Here is a 10,979-nt window from a genome sequence, read left to right as displayed (position 1 = left end):
ACATCCCATATAGACAGCTCTGTGTTTCCCCAACAGCTGAACTTCTTGGAACTTCTTGAACTTCTTGGAACTTGCATATTTCTTCAGGCATCAGACTTTTTGCTTTTCTTTTTCCCTCATGTAAAATAATCCTCCTCTGCTTCTTACATCCTCTATTGTTATCCTCAATTGCAACACATTATTATTTTTTAGAATTTAACATTGAAATAATTAAATCCTCCTGATTTACTTGCTTATGTATTCTCTGCTGTCTCTCTTGCCCACAGGCTTTGGAGCCTATATATTCTATATAATCTATATAAACTATATATAGTTTATATATATAGATCTATATCTATATTATCTATATATATATAAAATCTCTATATAAAACCTACATATAAATCTATATTATATTATATATTATATATATCTATATTATATATATATAAATCTATATAAAATCTATATAAATATATATAAAATCTATATGCTATATAATCTATATAAATATAGATTCAATTTCTATTGTTCAAATTATATTCCATATCATAGCACAGTGCCTGCATGGCACTGAATATATACCTATGAGGTTGCTTCTGAATAAAAGCAGGACCCTGTAAAGTTCTCCAAATTTCTGCATTGTTTAGCTACTTGCAAAATTTAATTTTCACAATCTAATAACTCAATTTTTTCATTTGATAGCTTTTTTTTGGTATTCTGTGCATCTCACATTTTTGTGTCCTCTGAACTATGGGAGACAGAAAATTAATATCCAGAACAGTGTCTTCAAAATTAATATCCTACCTTAGTAATTCATAGATAACACCTCTGTACTCTCTTTGCCTTCTGCACTTGAAGTAAATATTTTTAAAAATCATGCATTTCATAATTTTGTTAATATTTATTTCTCTTTTACAATACATTTTACAATACATTTCAGTTGTTTCTTATTGAAATGTATTTAGTCTGATTGATGACTGAATAGAACAATAATGACTTGTGAGGCAAAAATTATATAGCATATGTAATGCTTTCTTTTCACCACTCTAATCATGTTTAGCATTTTGTGCTTTAAAGTAGAAGGCAGTAATATACTGTCATTTCTATAATTTGTACCCTAATCTACTGATGTGAGAATTATTATAGCCATTTCTTAGATCACAATATAGACTGAAGAGTTTTAACTTATTTACCTAAAGAAATTTGAATTGCTTAAGATAAAAACTTTATTTAATACCATGCATTCAGCTTAGATTTTCTTCCCTTAAAAACTGGTAAGGTGGTTCTTCAGACACTCGGAGAATAAAGGTTAAGATCTCATTTTTTAGATTCTACACTGATAACAGAAAGATCTTGTTTCTGGGATAATATCCATCTCCTGTGTTTCTCTAAATATCACTGAACAATACAAAGAACTTCACAATACACAGGGGCACTACCTATTTGAAAAATAAAACTTTGTTTTCAACATGTCATCCCAAATATTTTAGAGAGCTACTACATGTATAGCTGAAAAGACAATCTAGAAGAAACATGCACATAAACTAAAGCCATTGTGTCAGAGTGTCTATGGAGAATGTTGTGATTTCAGATTTAGAGATAAATCTCCAGGGTAATATCTTATTTATACCTCTTTTGTGTACAAAGAACAGCCTTATAGAAGAGAAGTTGTATGTTGCTTGTCTAGCATAAGAGAAAACACATATATATCTCCTGTCCTAAGATCCCCTGGAAAACTAATAATGCTTTTTTTCTCTTAAAAAAAAATGACAGGATGGCTTTCAAAAATCAACTAATGAAATTTTGTTAAAATTTATTCAAATTCCAATGCCAAAAGCACCAATGATGACCAACAGGAGTTTCCCAATGGGCTTCATTCTTCTTGGTTTCTCTGAATGGCCTCATCTAGAAATGGTTCTTTTTTGGATTGTGATCATCTTGTACACCATGATCCTCCTCTCCAACTCAACCATTATCTTGCTTTCTTATGTGGACCCTCTTCTATACACCTCCCATGTATTTCTTTCTTAGTAATCTTTCCATCTTGGATCTCTGCTTTACAACAACTACTGTGCCCCATATGTTGTCCAACTTGTGGGGGCCAGGAAAGATCACCGACACAGGCTGTGTCATCCAACTCTGTGTTTTGCTCTGTCTTGGTGCCACAGAATGTGTCATGTTGGTGGTGATGGCCTTTGACAGCTATATTGTTATCTGCCTGCCCCTGCACTATACAATCATCATGCATCATCAGTTCTGTTGGAAGCTGGTGTTCATAGCCTGTATGTCTGGCCTGATAGAATCTGTTACCCAAATTCCTGTCACACTTAAGCTTCCCTTCTGCACCCACCACCACCTAGATGACTTTCTGTGTGAGGTTCCAGCCCTCATACGCTTGACGTGTGGAGACACATTTGCCAGTGAGTGGCAGATGACAATATCTGCTGTTCTTTTCACCATCGTGCCACTGGGATTGATCCTGACTTCTTCTGGTTACATAGCTCAAGCTTTAGGTAAAATCCAATCCAAGGATGGAAGGCAGAAAGCCATTGCCACCTGCTCCTCCCACATCATTGTGGTCTTCATGTTTTATGGAACAGTGGCACCAGTGTATACATACCCTAAGAACCACTTTGCTTCAAAATACAGCAAATTATCTACTTTTCTTCTACACTGTGGCCACACCACTGTTAAACCCTCTCATCTATTCCCTAAGGAACAAAGATGTAAAGGATATACTGTTACAACTGCTGAGAAGAGGATCACCATAAGGAAAAAGTAGAAATTGATCTTTGAACCAGAAAGGAGGTTGAAAATCATGACATTCACACATTGTTCATAAGAGATGATCTTTGAATCATCATTTTAAAAGTGGAGTTTTGTTTCAAAGACAATAATTTATTACTTAACTTTTATTTCTATGATTTTACATGTCATTTTGTTAAGGCAATATATCTGTATAAATGCAATGCCAGTTTTTGGCACCTGATAGGTGTAGATATATATTTTCCAATTGAGGAATACTGTTGCAGAGTTGACTTTTCAAGAAAATATGTTAATATTTATTAAGCAACATAAGCACCATGAACTTGACTGTTTTGATTCAGAAAACCAATAAAATATATATTAACTGTTACTTTTGTTTTAATTATTTCTTTTTAAAGGAACTGTATAGGGGATCCTGGGTGGCTCAGTCAGTTAAATATCTCACTCTTGGTTTTGGCTCAAGTTATGATTTCATGGATCCTGAGACTGAGCCCTACTTCAGGGTCCATCCTCAGCAGGGAGTCACCTTGAAGATTCTCTCCATCCACCCCCGCTTATTCTCTCTCTCTCTCTTTCTCAAAAAATAAAACTGTTAAAAAATAAAAATAAAAAAGAACCATGTATTGTGGATTTTTTTTCATGCAAACCTGAAAAAAGGGGAAATTTTTCCAGAGGTTCCCTAGATCCTCATGCATGTATAGTCTTTCCTTTTTAACTTGAGTATGATAATAAAAATTTGAGTATAAAGAAGAAATGTTACCTGAGTATTCTATGCTATATTCTTCCTTTATTTAAAAATTTAGAAGACTATGCCATGACAGTGAAGTGCCTCTGTGTTATTCAAACAGTAAAGATGTACTCATATCATGATCACATATATCCCTAAATTAAATCAAACTTAACTTAGCCTCCATTTTATTACAAATAAGATACATATTTGCCAAATATACCTTTCTATGTATATAAATTAAATAACAGTTTAAAATAATATAAGTATTAAAAAACTATGTGCTTCATCTGCTTTCTGTGCTTTCTTGTTATAAAATTAAACAATCACAACTCTGCCTAATCCAAGTGAATTTTTCCTAATGGAACTGTGATATTAAAAGATGGTTCTAGCAATTCAATACTATAATTTGATCTGGAAGTTTGTTTCCTTTTTTCTGAAATGTTCTGGGCTGTTGTGTTGTTAGAAATACCATTTATAACATGTACCTACAAGACTCTGTAACACATAACTCTCCTTTGATTTATGGCAGAATTTTAAGGCAGTTGTCAAATTTTATTACCAAGAATTAGTTAAGTAGGATGTCTGGAAGTTGCACTAATGGCAAAAAATGTGTCTTAGAGTGTGTGGCAAGAATTAATGCTATTCAGAAAAGACTCTTATAACCCTTATAATCAGTAAAGCTAAGAGAATATCAAGGTAACAACAACAGATTGTCAGTACCTTAACAAACAACATGGGTTTATTTCATTCACTTTCGGAGTCCAGTGTGGGAACATATAACTCTCTGGGGCAGTGAACTGTGCTTGTAGGCTTAATATTCTAAGATGCTTTTTTCTTAAGATGTTTCCATATGCAATCCCATGACAGAAGATAGGGCTATAGGTCCAATCCCACAAAACTAGATATTTTTCCTCCTAGAAATTACACATACTTCTTCCCTCAGATCTCCTGAGTTGCAGCAAGGCAGATGGCCATATAAAATTTCAAGTGAGCAGAGTCTTAAGATTTTCTTATATCTCCAAAAGTGGAACAGAGAGGGGGTGAGTAATACTGAAATGCCTATCACATGCACAATAGATAAAAGAGGGACTCAGCTAAATATGTTTCCTGGAGATGGAAATAGAGAATCAAGTTTATTTGTTAAGCTATAGAAATAGGAGATTCTTTTTCAAACTAGTTGTATAAATTGGGTATTTTTGGAAAACTTAAAGGAAAATTCAGAGAAGGAAGAATTTTAGGAATGACTTCTTGTTTCACTGTTGAGTGGCCTGATGAAGTGTATGTGTTTATGTTTTCTGTTTATCTTCTAATTTCATTATTTCTTACTCTCTTTTTGTCCCCCCAAAATATAGTTAAGAGTTTTTAAGAGTTTTAAGAGGTTTTTTTTTTAATCATTTGTTCCATGCCCTTCCATTTTAAAATATTTCTTTCTTTATGAGTAGGTCACACTTTGTCAGCCCTATTTACTACACTGAATAAAGCTGTTGAAATAAATTTGATCACTGTCTCATACTCAATCAATATTAATAAACATGAAGATAAGAATAAGTATTGGATTAGCTCAACATATGGAATTTTAATTATGATTTTATTTTAGACATAGGCCTAGTTTCCAAATTAAAAATTGGAGAGTAGCTTCTGAAAATTGTCACAGACCTTGTCTTCCAGACTCAAAAAGTAAAAAACAATTCCAAATGAAAAATAAAAATTAAAAGGGCAAAGATGGCATTAAACAGTGTAGAAAGCTAACAGAATATTTCACCCAATAAATTGTGACGATAGACAAATATATTTTTCAAAGGCACATAAACATTTATTAAATAGACCACACCCTAGTCCATAAAATAAACCAAATATATATACTATAACTGAAACCCTAATAATGTGTCCTCTTGTAATAATTATATAAGACTGGAAATTCAGTATTTAAGCACACAAGTTTAAGTATTTTAGAGAAATATCTATTCATATGTAAATTAAATGTACTTCTAAATAATCAACGTATAAAGAGGAGGTTTCAGTTGAGAATCCTGAGAAAATTAAACTATTAATACTGAATTCTAAACTTAAGAAAATATTCCTTTAAAAGTAAGGGGAAAATAGAATTTATTTTTTGATCTTTTTCACAATGTAGTGTTAATGAATTAAGCAAATGGCTAGTCCCATATGCATCTACACATATCTTTACAAAAACATATCTTGATGAAAGATGTTACATGAAGCATGCTGTATACATAGTGTAGTTTCACTGAATTGAAAAAAGCTCTATCCCCACATGCTTCTACACATATGTTAAAAACTCACTGAGATAACTCCTTTGCTTAATGCATAAATACACAAGGATTAGGAGTTTGGAAAAGAAGACAACAGCAATAAAGTTTTAGAAGCAGGAAAGCAAAAGCATAAAGGTAGTTGACTTATTAAAGCTAAAAAATGCAAAATATTAAGGTAGCAATGGGCAATGCTTAAAAATAAGTTAAATAATACTGGAAGAAACACTACAAGCTTAAAGGTGGAGTAACCTGGTATGTCTATCAGTCAGATCTTTCCAAGGAGAATAACAAGAATAGTGACTTTTGGGGGTTCTCAAATAAATGAGTGGTTGAGACCATAGTTTCACAATGTTTACCAGTTAAGATATGGTCTTGTTCAGAGAGATTCCCAATAGCAAAAATCCAAGGGTCACCAGATTTTGAAGAAATCTTCCAAAATAGAAGATAGAAATCAAAACAAATGGATATAATTAAAAAAAAAAAACAGCTTGTGCAACGAACAAAAAGACTTTTTTTCAAGAGGGAACTCTGATTGACCTGCTCAGAGAGACAAAAACATAATAAGAGATATTAAATTAGAACAAGTGGTTAGAGCTTTGGAGGAATAAAACTTACTTTTTGAACATTTAATATAGGATACCAAAGATCATGAAGTAGAACATAAAAAAAAAGAAAAAGAGAAACTATTGGTACCACCTCAAAATAAAAAACTTATGCACAGCAAAGAAAATTCTCAACAAAACTAAAAGAAAACCTGCTGAATGGGAGAAGATATTTGCATATGACATATGTAATAAAGAGATAGTATTCAAAATAGATAAGGAACTAATGAAAGTAAAACCACAAAAATAAATAATAAATAATCTAATTACAAAAATGGGAAGAAGATCTAAACAGCCATTTCTCCAAAGAAGATAATACCAACAGACACAAATAAGATACTTAACACCACTTATCATCAGGGAAATGCATATCAAAACCACAATGAGATATCACCTCATGCCTATGAAAGGCTAAAATTAAAAACACAAAGAACAAGAGTGTTGCTGAGGATGCAGAGGAAAATGAATCCTCTTGCACTGTTGGTGGGAAAGCACACTGGTACAGTCAATATGGAAAATAGCTTTGAAATTTCTCAATAAGTTAAACGTAGAACTACCATACAATCCAGTAATCATACTACTGAGTATTTACCCAACAGAGACAAAAACACCAGTTCAAGAACCACCTCTATGGTTATTACAGCATTGTTTCCAAAAGCCAAAGTACAGAAGCTTCCAAAGTGTCTATTCATGGGTAAAGAAGATGTAGTATATATAATCAATGGAATATTACCCTGCCATTAAAAAGAATGAACTCTTGCCTCCTGCAAAGACATGAATGGGACTACATTGTATAATGGTAAACCAAATGTGCCAGTCAGAGAAAGACAAATACCACAGGAAGACACAAACTAAAAAACAGACTCTCAACTAAAGATTAGAAACTGATGGTTATCAGAAAGGATGGTGGTAGAGTATATGTGAAACAAATGATGAGGATTGAGAGTACACTTATCACAATGAGCACTGAGTATTTTATAGAACTGTTGAATCACTATGTTGCATACATGTAACTAATATAACACTATATGTTAACTCTAGTAGGAATTAAAATTTAAAACTTAAAAAAATTCACAGAAAGACAGGAGTATGGAAAGTGAAAAAGGTAATAAAATTTGAGCTTTTGTTTAAGAGAGTCAATGCAAACAAAAAATTTTTGAAGAAAGGATTTGGAAAAAATATGGAAGTGAGAAAAATGCTAAAAGTATTTTTTCAATGATATATCCTCCTATTAAATAACTTGGATTTCAAGAGTTATGGCCCATTCAATCCCTAATATAGTTGATTAAAAGAAGCCTGTCTAGAAAAAGCATTATGAAATTTTAATACAAGTGCAAATAATAGATTAAAACCCTCCAGGGGTGAAACAGTTCACACACAAATATGTACAATTTATATAATATTGGAATTCTCAGTAGATATACTGAATGTTAGAAGGCAAATGGAGTGAAGTTCTTATAATCATGACCCAACTGTAATCAGATAAGCTACCACAAAGCACAGATTAGAGAGAGGATTATAAATTGGGGTGCCAATCAACTGGAATGTTGATTGTACAGAATTTACTTGTCCACATAGACCAATGCATTTAAACAACCAGCTACTGAACGGCTTTAACTGCTCTGCGAAGGCACTCACTGAGTGAAGAGTGCAAGAATTACTGTGACTATGCCCACGTCAGCCTTACCTTTCCTGAAAAAGTAAATGCAACATAGGAACCTATGTTTTTCTCAAGCTCAAAGGCTCAAGCTCATGTCAGTCATAGATCAAGCTAGCCAACAACATTATAAACCTAGCAGTCAGTCCCAAAAAAAGAAATAAAAATCACTGAAATTGACAAAGAAGTCAAACTGTCCCTTCACAGATGACATGATAATTTACGTGGAAAAGCCAAAAGGCTCCACCCCAAGATTGCTAGAACTCAAAGCAATTCAGCAATGTGGTAGGATATAAAATCAATGCACAGAAATCAGTTGCATTTCCATACACTCACAATGTGAGTGAAGAAAGAGAAAGTAAAGAATTGATCTCATTTACAATTGCACCAAAATCCATACGATACCTAGGAATAAACTTAATCAAATGGGTAAAGTATCTTTGCTCTAAAAACTACAGAAGACTTATGAAAGAAATTGGGAAGACACAAAGAGATGGAAAACATTCCATGCCCATGGACTGAAAGAACAAATTTTGTTAAAATGTCTATGATACCAGAGCAACATACACATTCAATGCAATACCCATCAAAATACCATGGACACTTTCCACAGACCCAAAGCAAATAATCCTAAAATCTGAATGGAACCAGAAAAGGCTCTGAATAGCCAGAAGAATGTTAGAAAGGAAAACCAAAGCTGTGGCATCACAATGCCTGACTTCAAGCTAAATTATAAAGCTGTGATCAATACAGCAAGACAGTATGATACTGACACAAAAACAGACATATGGATCAATGGAACAGAATAGAGAAGCCAGAAATAGGTCCTCACACCAAGGTCAACTAATCTTTGACAAAGCAGAAAAGAATATCCAATGGATAAAAAAAAAAATCTCTTCAATAAATGGTGCTGGGAAAATTGAACAAGCACATGTAGAAGAATGAAGTGAATCATTTTCTTACAGCATACATGAAGATAAACAAACTGGATAAAAAAACCTCAGTGTGAGACAGGAATCCATCAAAATTCTAGAGGAGAACATAGGCCGCAACTTCTTCCACCTTGGTCACAGCAACTTCCTTCAAGACACATCTCCAAAGGCAAGTAAAACAAAAGCAAAAATGAACTTTTGGGACTTCATCAAGATAAAAACTTCTGCACAGCAAAGGAAACTGTCAACAAACCTAAAAAGAAATCTACAGAATGGAGAAAATATTTGCAAATGACATGACAGATAAAGGGTTAGTATCTAAATTCTATAAAAAAAACTTCTCAAACTCAACACCCCAAAAAACCAAAGCTGTGGCATCAATAATCCAGTCAAGAAATTGGAACAAAAAATGAACAGACACTTCTCCAAAGAAGACACACAAATGACCAAAAGATACATGAAAAATGAAAAAATGCTTCATAATCACTTGATGTCAGGGAAATATGAACCAAAACCACAATGGAATACCACCTCACACCAGTCAGAATGGCTAAAATTATTAAGGCAGGAAGCAACAAATGTTGGCAACGATGTGGAGAAAAGGGAACTTTCTTACTCTGTTGGTGGGAATGCAAGGTGGTATAAGCACTCTGGAAAACAGTATGGAAATTCTTTAAGAAGTTAAAATGGAGCTACCCTATGACCCAACAATTGCACTACTAGGTATTTACTACAAAGATATAAACATAGGGATCAAAAGGGGCACTTGTGCCCCAATGTTCATAGCAGCAATGTCCATAATAGTCAAACTGTGGAAGGAATCAAGTGGTTCTCCTTCAACAGATGAATGCATAAGAAGATGTGGTGTATATATATCTATATATATACATAGATATACATAGATATATTCACATAAAATGGAATATTATTCAACCACCAGAAAAGATTAATATTTATCATTATTATGATAATATTAAATATAATACCCTCAACTCTGGAGGGTATTATACTGAGTGACATAAGTAAATCAGAGAAAGACAGTTATGATACAGTTTCACTCACATTTAGGATATAAGAAACAACTTAGAGGACCATAGGGGAAGGGAGGTAAAACAGAATGGGAAGTCATCAGAGAGGGAGAAAAACCATGATAGACTCTTAATTCTAGGAAACAAACTAAGGGTTACTTGAGGGGATGTGGGTGGGGTGATGGGGTAACTGGGTGATGGGCATTAAGGAGGGCATGTGATATGATAAGCATAAAATATTGATAAAATATTAAACACTACATCTGAAACTAATGATGTATTATAAATTAGTTAACTGAATTTAAATTAAAAATAAAAATAAAACTAGAAGTCAACCATAAGTAAAATTGTAGAAAGACAACAAATATATGGAGGTTAAACAACAGGCTACTAAATTATAAATGAGAATTCATGGAAATAAGTAAAAATGGAAACACAATTGTCCAAAATCTTTGAAATGTGGCAACAGTAGGGAAATATATAACAATACAGGCCTACCTTAAGAAGGAAGGAAAATCTCAAAGCACTAGTCTTTTACCTAAAGGAGCTAGGAAGAAAAAAGGTCTAAAGCCAGCAGAAGGAATGGAGTAATAAAACTAGAGCAGAGATAAATGATACAGAAACTTTAAAAAAAAAATGAAACAGACAAATGAAAAAAGGATCTGGTTCTTTGAAAAAATGAAGTAACTTGAAAAATGCCTGTCCAGACTTATCAAAAAGAAAAGAGAAAGGGCTCAAAAGAAAAAAAAAAAAAGATCACAAATGAGGAGAAACAACACCACCGCAGAAGTACAATCAAAAGAGAATATTATGAAAAACTATATGTCAACAAGTTGAAAAACCTGGAAGAAGGAGATTATTCCTAGAAACATATAAACTACCAAAACTCAGACATTACAAAACCAGCAAAAAAAAAAAAAAAAAAAGAAAAAGAAAAGAAAATTGAATCAATAATCAAAAAACTCCCAAGAAACAGAAGACCAGGACTAGATGACTTTACAGATGAATT

At 33.0% G+C, this 10,979-nt stretch overlaps 1 pseudogene; it reads left to right on the top strand.

Moving 5' to 3' along the window:
* The first annotated feature begins 1,827 nt into the window (after positions 1-1,827).
* Positions 1,828-2,753, top strand: LOC123388897 (annotated as a pseudogene).
* Positions 2,754-10,979: the final 8,226 nt, after the last annotated feature.

Source organism: Mustela putorius, unplaced genomic scaffold (assembly GCF_011764305.1).
Source record: "Mustela putorius furo isolate JIRA1106 unplaced genomic scaffold, ASM1176430v1.1 tig00003923_pilon_pilon_pilon, whole genome shotgun sequence".
NCBI classification, from domain to species: Eukaryota; Metazoa; Chordata; class Mammalia; order Carnivora; family Mustelidae; genus Mustela; species Mustela putorius.
Note: the sequence above shows the minus strand (reverse complement) of the source record. Positions and strands in the feature narration are given on the sequence as shown.